Here is a 14,550-nt window from a genome sequence, read left to right as displayed (position 1 = left end):
CAGGGCGGCCTACCATCCTTGCCAAATGTTCCGTCAAGGAAGAATTTGCCGAATGCCGAAAAGCCAAGCAGGACGTTACTGATTATACTCACTTAAGCATTGGTGATATAGTCTTGGGCTATCTGAATCAAGTGCATAATAGCAGTGACCTGGAAACTGACATGGTAAAACAAATACAACACAAATCTGAGGTATAACTTATACTTTTTACCTGAATCTTACATATTGTTCCAGCCCCCAAGTCTATTGCTTATGAATAAATATGTTGTAGACTTAGAAATCTGCTTTACTTATTAATTTAGCCGGTTCAAAGAGAATATATTTAACCCGGTTATAACATGATAGTTGTAAATTTGCAATATACCTTAGCCCCCAAGTGTCAAGTATCTTTACTTGTAAAGTGCTTGAGACTTAATATATGTGACCCGGTATGATAAGTTTAAAATTCTTCAGCATACATTAGCCCCCAAGTGCCAAGTATCTTTACTTGTAAAGTGCTTGGGACTTGAATGTTACCTTAGTATAATCCTTACCATAACCTGGTGTCAATGCAGGACACCATAAGCCAGTTTGAATCGGAGCTTGCTGTCCTGAAGAGTCGTCTGGAAACTCAAGAACTTGAAACTCAGAAGGCCAACTCCAAATTTGAATTCAGTGTTTCTGAAAATGAGAAGTTGAAGCAAAATTTTGAGTCAGAGAAGAAAGTTTGGGCTGATGAGAAGGCTTCACTGGTGACTCGGGCCGAGGCAGCAGAAGCATCCCTTGTAGAGGCAACAACCGAGTTGTCCACCTTAAAACGGCAGATATCTCAAATGGTCTCAGCCATCTTCGGTAAGTTACTATGCAAAACCTCAAACATTGTAATCTTCCAATGACTATTGTAATAGTTACCCCCGTCTTACTGCTATGCTTGTGCACACACAGGCACCAGGAGTACCGACCTTAAGAAAAACATGCTGATCAAGCTTAAGGTTGTTTATACCCTAGTGGAACAACTGTACACCGGGTCACAACGTGCCTTGGCTGTTTTAGCTTTATCAAATCCCAGTCCCCACCTTCTGCAAGACATGTTGAAGGGCCTTGCTGTACTACCTCAGCGGATCCAAGACTTAAGGCGGGCGTCCTCAAGAGCCGGGGCCGTAGCCGCATTGAGCCGGGCTAAAGCATGGCTCCCAGAACTAGACCCGGCTGACCTTGCCCTTGGATACCCAAGTCTGAAGGAGGACGGTACTATATTCGACGACCATGATTTCACTGCCTGTGTCTAAGCCATACGTCCCGTGGCAACCCTTGTTGGAAACGACACTGGCCTTACCAAGTACGCGCCGGGTTATGATAGTGAGAACCGGAGAATTCCAAACACTCCATATGATCAAATCAGCCTGATCCCTCCAATTCGTAAGCATACTTTTGCCTCTACCAGTGGAGGGGGGTGGCTTATATAGAGGACGCCAGGACCCCAGCCCACCCACGTAGCAGAGGGTTAAAGTACATTAAGGTCGGGCGTTACTGGTAACGCCCTACATAAAGTGTCATCATGACCATTAAGACTACTTAATTACAGACTGTTTGGATACAGAGTAGATCCTGAACTCCTGATGGTCGAGTGAGTCTTCATGGTCGAGTGTCTTTAGGTTCGCCGAGTGTCTTCTAGCCGGTCGAGTGGAGTCTCTCTTGGCCGACTGGAAGGTAGCTTCGTCTAAGGATGTCCTTGGGTATGGTATCCTAGATAGGTCCATGACCCTACCCTAGGTACATAACATCATCATTAGCCCCCGAATGGATCGAGGTTCAAGTGAGGAAGGAGTTGATGATTTTCTCCCACTTATTTCCCACGCTTTGATTATGTCGTATCTTGGATCGGCGATTTTTCTTTCGGCGTTGGCGTCAACTTTTACTTCAGTCGCCTTGATCCATTCTTGTCTTCTGTCGAGTGAACTTTTTGAGCTTTAGTGAACTTCCGAGCGACGGATCGCAGGAAAGATATCGTCTGACAGATTGATCTGCTGTTAGCAGATTTTGCGGGATCTGAATTTTCGGAAGCGCGCGAAGCGGGGTGAACCGCGGTAGTCGGAAGGGATAAGGCGTGGACGCCTCGATTTCCGCACCGCCTTTTTCGCCACGTATCATGCGTGCGCGACTGTTTCGGGATGTGACAGGACTGCCCGGACCCACTCGTCAGCCACTCGGAAGCGTCCTTATATAAAGCGCCGGGCGAGGGTTTTTTGAACAGTGCCTTCCCATTCTTCTCTCCTCCCTCTTTGCCTCCCCCCACTGCGCCTGCTCTCGCCTCCGCCTATCCACTCCACGCGTGCTTTGCCGACGACAATGGTGAAGGAGAAGACGGCGGCCCTAGAGCGCGCGAAGAAGGCGAAGGCGACGGGGAAAGCGAAGGGGAGACCGTCCAGTCAGGGCGGATCTTTGTCAAGGTCCCGCCTGCCAAAGGGTTGGGTCCAAGGGGATTGGATCCGCTCGACCATCACTGAGAAAGATCTCAATGACCTGGCCAATGAGGGACTGATCCCCCACGGGTCAGCAAGGCTTCCGGGGACCGAGTGTCAACCGCAGCCACAGGAGGGTGAGTGCGTTCCCTTAGCCACTCATGTAGACCGTGGTTTTTCGCTGCCGCCGAGTGTTTTCTTTCGAGGGTTTCTGAATTTCTTTGGGGCGCAACTCCACCATTTCACCCCCAATTCCATCGCCTATCTTGCTGCCTTTGTGTCCATGTGCGAGAACTTCCTGGGTTGTCGACCACACTGGGGTCTCTTTAAGCACATATTCACCTGTCGCTCACAGACACTGAAAAAGGCGAGTCCGGACGATGACAGGACTAAGACTATCCAGATGTGCGGTGGTCTTGGGATCCAGATGAGGAATAAGAGTACCTTCCCGGCCATGACCCTTCTTGAGTCGGTCAGAGGGTGGCAGTCGACTTGGTTCTACTGTCAAGACGAGTCGACGCCGGGGCAGTCGACTGGTCTCCCTCCGTTTTCCATGGACCGAGTGGACAAACCCTCTTCTTTGAAAGTGCTTCCTGAGGAGAAAGTTCAGGTAAAAATGCTGATGGAGCGTGTAGTCCAACTCGTTAGAGATGGAGTGACGGGTATGGATCTTTTGGAGGTCTTCCTTAGGCGGCGTATCCAACCACTTCAGTACCGAGGCCATCCGATGTGGCTGTATTGTGGAACCGAAGACACCACTCGGGTCCATCCAGAGGCGGTCGACGACGCCACACTGGAGAGGTGGGTGACCGCAATCACGGGGAATAAGAACAACCCTCGAGGGGCCAGGAGGATCCCACCACTCGACTGTACCTACACACCGGACACGGTATGGTCATTTATTTCCAATTGCAACCTTGCTTTATTCATTCTGCTTCACTGTGAATTGGTCGAGTGATCTTTGTTTTGCTTTGTTGCCTGACAGGCCACCACGGAGTTATACTCGATGCCCAATGGAGCGCAGACACAGACTGAAGAGGAGGAAGGAAGTGGGGGCGAAAGCCCGGAGGAGTGGGATTCGGATACTGACGACGACGATGAGGGTGATGACTCTGATGAGGAGGAAGAGGAGGAGGAGGAGGAGGAAGTTGCACCGGAAAGACGCTCGAAGCTTGTCCATGATCCCACGACTGAGCGTGGTAAGGGGGTCGCGACCGCTACCCAGTCGACCAAGCGCCCTCGGACTACTTCTCTGGCGCCGACTGAGAAGGCTCCGAAGCAATCTCGAGTGGCACCGTCGAAACCTGCGAAGGTCTTGCCGAAGATGAAGATGGTGATCCCCACTATCTCAGGGTAATGGTAGTCTTGAGTTTTCCCCGTTTCATGAACTTGTTCTTGGTCGACTCATGGGTCAATGGACTGACTTCTGGAACTGCAGTGCTGCTACTTCTGATACTTCGGCCAGGGCTGAAGACCACGAGATGGAGGATGCCGTTACCTCAAAACCTGGTATGACTCTTGTGATGTCGTTTTCAGTCGATTGACTTATTGTCTCTAATTTTGATTCTTTCTGCAGCTTCATCTAACGTCGTTATCGATCTTCCCAATGACGACGATGAGGAACCACCAAGGCAGAGGAGGAGCAAGAAGGCGTCTGTTGGCAAGGCGACTCAGGACGTGCCAGCACCCGAGACGTTGGTCGTGGAGGGAGACAATGTCACTCGGCCTACCGTGACCTTTGCGGTGCCGTTGACGAGTGCTCGTCCTTCGTCGTCGAGTGCTGCTCAACCTTCGCTTTTCTCAACCTACCCCGTTCCAGAAGACCAAGCTAGTGCTGCTAAAGAAGCAATACGCCAAGCGGGGGTCATGATGGAGCAAGTGAAGGCAATATGAGAAGCCAGCCAGACAGCCTATGACGCCAGTTCGGCTCTTCAGAGTAATGTTCAGGTCAGTCGGTCACTGCCTGTTCTGTTAGGATATGATATCTGAAAACTCTTCTTTCTGAAATTCTTAGAGTTTGTCCTACACCCACTGGGTGTGTCGATTGAAATTCCGGATTAGTGGGGGCACGCTGAGTGCACCCACTGGGTGTAGTCCCCAAGGCTATGGTCAACTACTGGCAGTCGACCATAGGCTTTATGTCTTAAGTTTTTTCCTTACTCGACAAGGTCGAGTAGATTCATAGACCGGTGGGGGAACGCTGAGTGCACCCACTGGGTGTAGTCCCCGAGACTGTGGTCGTCTGCTGGCAGTCGACTATAGTCTGAAGAACATCTCCCATTTTTTTTTGTTGGTCGACTGGTCGACTCTAACTGATGAAACTAGTGGGGGCACGCTGAGTGCACCCACTGGGTGTAGTCCCCGAGACTATGGTCGAATGTTTGCATTCGGCCGTAATCTTAGAAAAGCTATGATTTTTCCTTACTCACTCGGAAGTGAATTGTCTTTGACATCTGTCGATTGGTTCTTCATAGAAATCCTGTGACCTTGCGGCTCGTTATACTGAGTTGGAGAACAAACACATTCAGCTCGAGCTCGATCTGAAACTGGCCCAAGAGAACTTGACGAAGGCGAAGGAGGAAGCTAAAGGTATGCTTGGTGAGGCCTTTGACGACTGCCTTTGCCTCTCGCTTGTTTCTGAATCTAATCTCACTGTAACTTTGCAGACAAAGTGAGGGATGCCCTAAAGAAGCAAGAACTTGACTTGGCTGAGATGCAAAAAGCTGCTTTAGAGAAGGCCAGGCTTGCAGATGAGAAGCTGGCTTCAGTGACCAAGCTTGAAGAAGAAAACACCAATCTGAAAGCTGCTCTTGATGCTGCCAACCAGGAGGTCAGTCGACTGAAAAGTGACAAGACCACCCTGAATGACAAGGCCAGTGAGTTGATGAGAAAGAAGAACGATCTGGAGGCTTATCTGGGTGGACTCACCAAGAAGTTGTTCCTCATGCTTGAAGGTAATCTTTTGTATTAAACAAATATTTTAACTGTAACCTCCAACTGTTGTCTTGACTCGGTGGTTGTGCTTGCAGAATTTTGCCAGAACTTTGAAGAGGAAACTGGTCGACTGGAACTAAACCTGGACCCCATCAACTCTCCCGTGAAAGATGAAGTTGCCATGAATGTGCTCTAGCTTGAATCTCGTGTTGCTGCTGTCATCGACTATCTCGCAAGACTGAAAGTCGCAACTTCTCGCATCGACACAACACTCTGGCCAAGGGATACACTCCAAAGCAACCTCGAGTCTCTGATGACTCGACTGAACGAGGTCCCAAGTCGAGTGCAGGAGTGGAAGAAGTCTTCGGCCAGGTGCGGTGCGGATGTTGCTCTGTCTTTGGTCCGCATCCACTGCAAGGATGCACGAGAGGACAAGCTGGTGGCTCTTAGGGTGGCTAATACCAAGAAGCACGATTTCAGATCTTTCATGGAGATCTTCATTGCTGCTGCCACTCGGATCGCAGATGGAATTGATCTGGACGAGCCCTCCACGGGAGGGGTAAAAAACTTCTGAGCTTGATACTTTAAATTTGCCTCGGTATGCCGAGTGAGTTTTGTAACCGACAAACCTTAACAGGCCTAGCGCCTGAGCACTTTTGGTTCCGTTAGGAGTTATCCGGACTTGGATTCAATGTTGAATATGTTTGCATTTGGTTTGAGGTGTCTTTTGCAGGTTAAAGCGAAGCGCTCATTGCAATCGACTTGTTCCCCAATACACTTGGGCGAGCACTAGGCTGCAGCTAAGCCCCCGAGTGAGAGGTTTGCTCTCCACTCGGCAGGATTTTCACATACTTAGGCGAGCACTGGGCTGCAGCTAAGCCTCCGAGTGAGAGGTTTGCTCTCCACTCGGTAGGATTTTCACATACTTAGGCGAGCACTGGGCTGCAGCTAAGCCTCCGAGTGAGAGTTTTGCTCTCCACTCGGTAGGATTTTCACATACTTAGGCGAGCACTGGGCTGCAGCTAAGCCTCCGAGTGAGAGGTTTGCTCTCCACTCGGTAGGATTTTCGCATACTTAGGCGAGCACTAGACTGCAGCTAAGCCCCCGAGTGGGAGGTTTGCTGTCCACTCGGTAGGATTTAGATACTTAGGCGAGCACTAGGCTGCAGCTAAGCCCCCGAGTGGGAGGTTTGCTCTCCACTCGGTAGGATTTTCGAGAACTTAAGCGAGCCCTAGGCCGCACCTAAGCCCCCGAGTGAGAGGTTTGCTCTCCACTCGGTAGGATTTTCAAGAACTTAGGCGAGCACTAGGCCGCAGCTAAGCCCCCCGAGTGGGAGGTTTGCTCTCCACTCGGTAGGATTTTCAAGAACTTAGGCGAGCGTTGGGCTGCAGCTAAGCCCCCGAGTGGGAGCTTTGCTCTCCACTCAGTAGGATTTTGTATTGGTGGCATAGCTCGGAAGGACAGGGTAGCAGTCGACCTGCACCACGTCCTCCTTGCAGAACGCACGTTGTACTTGTGGCGTAGCTCGGAAGGAGAGAGTAGCAGTCGACCTGCACCTCGTCCTCCTTGCAGAGCGCATGTTGTACTTGTGGCATAGCTCGGAAGGAGAGGGTAGCAGTCGACCCGCACCTCGTCTTCCTTGCGAAGCGCATGTTGTATTTGTACTTAGGCGAGCGTAATGCTGCAGCTAAGCCTCCAAGTGGAAGGCTGGCTTACCACTCGGTAGGATTTTTGTTTATCTTAGGCGAGTACTTGGACTGCAGCTAAGCCTCCAAGTGGAAGGCTAGCTTACCACTCGACAGGATTTTGTTTATCTTAGGCGAGTACTTGGACTGCAGCTAAGCCTCCGAGTGGAAGGCTGGCTTACCACTCGACAGGATTTTGTTTATCTTAGGCGAGTACTTGGACTGCAGCTAAGCCTCCGAGTGGAAGGCTGGCTTACCACTCGGTAGGATTTTGTTTATCTTAGGCGAGTACTTGGGCTGCAGCTAAGCCTCTGAGTGGAAGGCTGGCTTACCACTCGGTAGGATTTTGTTTATCTTAGGCAAAACGGATTTCACAGCTAAGCCTTCGTGTGGGAGACTGGCTCACCACTCGGTTAGGATTTTTTTTACAGACTTGGGCGAATCGGATTCGCAGCCAAGCCACCCACTGGGGGATTGTTTTGGGTGGACAAAAGAAATAACGATTACTGGGAAAATTATAAAGCTCTTGTCTTTGATAAATAAACTACAGAAGTACTTTTATTACAACTCATCCGAGTGAATATTTAAGTGTAAAAGGGGCGGAGAAGCTCCGCATTCCAAGCTCTGGGCTAGTCGATCTGATGCTCGACATTGTAAAGATGGTATGCTCCATTGTGGAGAACCTTGGTGACGATGAAGGGACCTTCCCAAGAAGGAGCAAGCTTGTGTGGTTTCTGCTGATCCACTCGGAGAACCAAATCTCCTTCCTGGAAGGCTCGACTCTTCACGTTTTTGGCATGGAAGCGACGCAAGTCTTGTTGGTAAATGGTCGATCTGATCAGAGCCATCTCCCTTTCTTCCTCTAAAAGGTCGACTGCATCCTGTCGTGCTTGTTCTGCTTCAGCTTCGGTGTAGAGCTCGACCCGGGGAGCATTGTGGAGAAGGTCACTCGGCAAGACTGCTTCAGCTCCGTAGACCAAAAAGAATGGAGTTCTTCCAGTCGACCGGTTGGGCGTGGTCCTTAGCCCCCAAAGCACCGAGGGAAGTTCGTCGACCCATGCACCAGCCACATGCTTAAGATCACGCATCAAACGGGGTTTCAACCCTTTGAGAATCAAACCGTTGGCTCGTTCTGCCTGTCCATTCGACTGTGGATGAGCGACTGAAGCATAGTCGACACGTGTGCCTTGAGACGTACAGAAAGCTCTGAACTCTTCGGAGTCGAAGTTTGACCCATTGTCAGTGATGATGCTGTGCGGGACTCCATATCTGAATATCAATTCTCTGATGAAGCTGACAGCAGTACCGGCATCGAGGTTCTTGATGGGTTTAGCTTCGATTCACTTAGTGAACTTGTCGACTGCTACCAGCACATGGGTAAAACCGCTTCTGCCTGTTCTCAAAGGACCGACCATATCCAAACCCCATACTGCAAAGGGCCAGACGAGTGGTATAGTCTTCAAAGCTGACGCGGGCTTGTGTGACATATTGGAGTAAAATTGACATCCCTCGCACTTGTCGACTATCTCCTTCGCCATTTCATTCGCTCTTGGCCAATAAAATCCGGCTCGGTATGCTTTGGCCACGATGGTCCGAGAGGACGCGTGATGGCCACAGGTCCCCGAGTGGATGTCATCAAGGATTATTCGACCTTCCTCCGGTGTTATGCATTTCTGACCAACTCCAGTCGCGCTTTCTCTGTACAACTGTCCCCTTATCACGGTAAAGGCCTTAGCTCGACGGACGATCTGTCGAGACTCTTCTTTGTCCTCCGGGAGTTCTTTCCTCAAGATATACGCGATATATGGTACTGTCCAATCGGGGGTGATCACTAAAACTTACATGATCAGGTCGACCACTGCTGGTACTTCAACTTCAGTCAGATCCGTAACACTCTTAGGTTGCGGAGCTTCGTCGGTAAAAGGATCTTCTACGACTGATGGAGTGTGGATATGTTCCAAGAACACATCACTGGGGATGGCTTCTCTCTTGGATCCTATCTTCGCCAAATCATCAGCTGCTTGATTTTTCAGTCGGGGTATGTGGTGGAGCTCTAACCCTTCGAACTTCTTTTCGAGCTTCCTCAGTGCATTGCAGTATCCAGTCATGGCTGGGCTTCTAACGTCCCACTCCTTCATCACCTGATTGACCACCAAATCTGAGTCGCCATAGACCATAAGGCGACGGACGCGAGTGAAATGGCCATGCGCAACCCATACAAGAGTGCTTCATATTCTGCTTCATTGTTGGAGGAATCAAAGTGGATTTGGAGCACATATCTGAGTTTATCTCCTCGGGGGGAAACCAAAACAACCCCAGCACCAGAACCATTTAACATCTTAGATCCATTAAAGAACATGGTCCAATGCTCCGAGTGAACTTGAGTCGGCTGCTATTGCTCAATCCACTCGGCAAGGAAATCTGCTATAGCCTGGAACTTAATGGCTTTCTTTGCCTCGAATTTGACATCAAGGGGAAGGAGTTCAATCGCCCATTTAGCCACTCGACCAGTTGCATCTCTGTTATGCAGAATCTCTGACAATGGTGCGTCGCTGACGACTGTAATGTCATGATCAGAGAAATAATGAGCAACCTTCTTCATGGTCATGTAGATCCCATATACAAGCTTCTGATAATGAGGATATCTTTGCTTCGATGGGGTCAAAACTTCAGAGAGATAATACACTGGGCGCTGAACTTTGAAGGCTTTCCCTTCTTCTTCCCACTCGACCGTAAGTACTGTACTGACGACTTGTCCTGTGGCTGCAATATAAAGCAACAGAGGCTCTTTGCTGATTGGAGCAGCAAGCACTGGCTGGGTGGAGAGCAGAGTTTTTAACTCGGCAAACGCTGCATCAGCTTCTGGAGTCCACTCGAACTTGTCTGCCTTCTTCATCAGTCGGTAAAGGGGCAATGCCTTTTCACCGAGGCGAGAGATGAATCGACTTAAAGCGGCCAAGCATCCAGTAAGCTTCTGGACATCGTGCACACGCACAGGGCATTTCATTCGGAGTATGGTGCCAACTTTTTCTGGGTTAGCATCGATTCCTCGTTCTGAAACGAGAAAACCGAGTAACTTTCCGCCAGGTACTCCGAATGTGCACTTCGATGGATTGAGCTTGATATCATACCTTCTGAGATTGGCAAATGTTTCAGCTAGGTCAGTCAATAGGTCGGAACCCTTTCGCGACTTGACCACGATATCATCCATGTACGCTTCCACATTCCGACTGATTTGAGTGAGTAAACACTTTTGAATCATTCTCATGAACGTGGCTCCGGCATTCTTGAGGCCGAATGGCATGGTGATATAGCAGAAGCACCCGAATGGAGTGATGAAAGCTGTTTTGATTTCGTCAGGTCCATACAGACGGATCTGATGATACCCGGAATAAGCGTCTAAAAAAGACAATCTCTCGCACCCTGCGGTCGAGTCGACAATTTGGTCGATGCGAGGGAGAGGAAAATGATCTTTTGGGCAGGCCCGATTGATATGTTTGAAATCAATGCACATGCGAAGTGAGTTGTCCTTCTTGGGAACCATGACGACATTGGCGAGCCACTCGGAGTGGTATATCTCTCGGATAAACTCTGCTGCAAGGAGTCGAGCCACCTCCTCGCCAATGGCTTTTTTCTTCTGAACGATGGACCGTCGAAGATGTTCTTTAACAGGTTTCGCTTTTGAGTCGACTCTAAGGCGATGCTCAGCCAGCCCCCTGGGAACACCCGGCATGTCAGCTGGCTTCCATGCAAAGATGTCCCAGTTCTCACGAAGGAACTAGATGAGCGCTTCTTCCTATTTAGAGTCGAGTGTTGTGGAAATATGGGTCGGAGCTGCATTGGGGTCAGTCGGATGGATATGAACTGGCTTCGTCTCCCCAGATGACTGAAATGCTGACTCTGTGGCGGGCTTCTTGGCCCGTAGCAAATCACTCGGATCTGCATTCTTCTTGTATTCCTCCAGCTCTACCACTGTTATCTGGTCATCCGCAATCTTTGAGCCTTTCTGGAAACACTCTTTTGCCTTCTTCCAGCTGCCGGTGATAGTGATCACGCCTTTGGGGCCAGGCATCTTTAATTTGAGGTACACATAACATGGTCGAGCCATGAAGCGGGCATAGGCTGGTCTTCCCAAAATAGCGTGGTAGGCGTTTCGGAAATCCACGACTTCAAATGTCAGCTTCTCTTTGCGGAAATGCTTCGAGTCGCCGAACACTACATCCAGAGCTATTTGGCCGAGTGACTCAGCCTTCTTTCCAGGGATGACTCCGTGAAAACTCATGTTGCTGGAACTGAGCCTGGACATCGGAATGCCCATTCCCTTGAGCGTCTCTACATACAGTATATTCAATCCACTGCCGCCATCCACAGTACCTTCGTCAGTCGAGTGCCTTCGACGACTGGGTCGACCACCAGCGCTTGCCTCCCAGGGGTGGCAATGTGAGTAGGGTGATCAGACTGGTCGAAAGTGATGGGAGTTTGCGACCATCTCAGATAGCTTGGTGTCGCCGGGGCGACCATATTGACCTCATGGTTGATCACTTTCAGTCGACTTTTGCTCTCTACATCAGCAAAAATCATCAGAGTGGAGTTGACATGAGGGTACTCTCCATCACTGTCCTCCTTGTCCTCGGCCTTGTCCGACTCCTTCTCTTTGTCCTTCGGTTGTTTTCCCTGAAACTGCTGGATTAAGAGCCGGCACTTGCGAGTGGTATGCTTTGGGTAGATGAAGTTACCCTCTTCGTCTTTCTTCGTGTGGATATGACACGGTAGATCCATCACGTCATTACCTTCCTTATCCTTTACCTTCTTGGGGTTCCAAGATCCTTTGGGCTTCCCTTTGAATTTGCCCTGAGTCACGGCCAGAGCCTCTCCAGGAGCAGCTGGCTCGGCCTTCCGCTTCTGTTTCTGACTGGAGTTTCCCTTTTCCGACTGACTCGGCTTATACTTGCCACTCCGAAGTCGGTCCTCTTCTTCGCCATTGGCGTACTTGGTGGCTATTTCCATCATCCGACTCAGGGTCATATCTCCAGTTCGACCAAACTTCAGGCTCAACTCCCAGTTCTTGACACCATCCTTGAAGGCGCAGACCGCTTAATGGTCTGACACATTCTCTACAGTATGATGCAAAGTGATCCATCTCTGGATGTAATCTCTCAATGTTTCACTCGACTTTTGTACGCAAACTTGCAGCTCTGTCAATCCAGCCGGTCGCTTGCAAGTTCCCTCGAACATCCTGACGAACACTCGGGAAAGATCTTCCCAGGTGTAAATGCTTTTAGGAGCTAACTGATTCAACCATGCCCTGGCCGAACCCTCTAGCATAAGTGGCAAATGCTTCATGGCCACCTCATCATTACCGCCACCAATCTAAACAGCCACTCGGTAGTTTTTAAGCCAAGTTTCAGGCTTAGACTCTCCGATGAACTTACTCACTCCAGTCGCCAACCTGAAGTTGGGGGGTATCACTGCGGCTCTGATGGCTCTGCTAAAACATTCTGGACCTGAAACATGGACTCGGCTGCTTGTGGGCACATCTCTGACATGGCCACCTCTATGAGCTCTATTCCGGTCGACCAAACCTTGCACGATGATGGATCTCGCGTCAAAGCCTGGCTCTCTGGGGTCGACTGGAGCTCTCCGCCCAACACTGAGTTGGCATCTGTCATCTTGCTGCCGATGGGCGTTAGACCCACTTCTCGGGGGAGGAGTGGGCACTCTACGCCTGTCATCACGATCAAATCGATCATCATAGTGGTCCTGCCGGCCTTCATGTCCCACGCGCCTCAGAGGCGACCTTGGACTGTGAGCCGACTGAACAGTATTCGCAGCGACAGATCGACTGTGAATCCTGTTGCGCGACTGTGACACAGCGGAATTCTGATCTCCTGCCGCCCGGAGCAAATCTCTGATCTGCATCAAGCCTCTTCCAGCCTCCGACTGAGAGGGATGAATTGACTCCGCTATACGGGCTGCAGCTGCCAAATTTTGAATCGGGGTTTGATATACCTGAGTCGGTTGCGGAAAGAGCTGGCGTCGGCAGGAGTCGGGTACTCGCTGACGCGCACGCTCGTCGAGTGCTCGCTGGAGGTTCTCCAGTCGAGTGTGTTCAGCCAGGCTGGCTAAACGCGCCTCTTCCAGGGCACGAGCCTCAGGAGTTTCTCCTGCAATGGGAGTATGCAGGGCATCCATGTTTCGGCGGCGAAGTTCTTCCCTCTGCTGAGAAGTGAGTGGCTCGGGCTGATACTCTTTGTGGGCCTGAGCGGGGTCCCCCCGTCGTCCATCCCGTCGTTGCGGGGGAAACCGGGAGGACTACGAGGCCCGTTGACCATCAGCACCTCCGCCGCTGGATCACTGCTATCGCACTCGGATGCAGTCTCTACGGAGCCAGTCGATAGGTCGAACAGGCCGTAGAGGGATTTGTTGGGCTCAATTGCCACGACTTCGGTGGTGGCCGATTGGCGAGCCACTGCGTGTCTCACCCATCGCTAGAGCCTCGACCGACCGGAGCGCTTGCGCTGGCGGGAGACGGGGAGGGAGGACGGCACAGGAGTCGACCGGTATGGGGTCGACGGCTGCCGCAGCAGGACGCCGCGGACACACGCCCGAAAGTGCGTCGCCCCGCAGACGGGGAGCGCGTCGATGTCGAGTGGTGCCTCCTGGAGCCAAGTGGAGTCGTCGGTGATGAAAGCGAGCGCACCGAGAGGGATCTCGCGGCCCTCGACCAGAGCTCCGCCGGAAACCATGATGAAGGCAATTAGACAAATTGCAACTTCTCCAAAAAGTCGCTAAGACACCTGCCCCACGGTGGGCGCCAACTGTCGTGGTTCTAAGTCTGACAGTAGAATGGGGGGTAAGTATGGAGAGGCAAGATCCTAGCTATGGAGTAGTTGTAAACACGAGTGTTTAACGAGTTCAGGCGCTTCTCTGAGGAAGTAACAGCCCTACATCTCGGAGCCCAGAGGCGGTCGACTGGTTTATGTGTATATGAGTTACAGGGGTGCCAACCCCTCTACCAGTGGAGGGGGTGGCTTATATAGAGGACGCCAGGACCCCAGCCAACCCACGTAGCAGAGGGTTAAAGTACATTAAGGCCGGGCGTTACTGGTTACGCCCTACATAAAGTGTCATCATGACCATTAAGACTACTTAATTACAGACCGTTTGGATACAGAGTAGATCCTGAACTCCTGATGGTCGAGTGAGTCTTCATGGTCAAGTGTCTTTAGGTTCGTCGAGTGTCTTCTAGCCGGTCGAGTGGAGTCTCTCTTGGTCGACTGGAAGGTAGCTTCGTCTAAGGATGTCCTTGGGTATGGTATCCTAGATAGGTCCATGACCCTACCCTAGGTACATAACATCATCAGTGGACCCAGCCGGTTTTATAGATGATGAAGCTGAGTTTGAAGCCTTGAGTGGCATTGACTGGGCCTCGTCAACTTTCCAGGACAAAACAGCCGATGGAGAAGCGGAGAAGGATAACCCGGAGTCTT

The sequence above is a fragment of the Triticum dicoccoides genome, chromosome 1B (genome assembly GCF_002162155.2).
Source record: "Triticum dicoccoides isolate Atlit2015 ecotype Zavitan chromosome 1B, WEW_v2.0, whole genome shotgun sequence".
Lineage (NCBI taxonomy): Eukaryota > Viridiplantae > Streptophyta > Magnoliopsida > Poales > Poaceae > Triticum > Triticum dicoccoides.
This window is presented reverse-complemented; position numbering follows the sequence as displayed.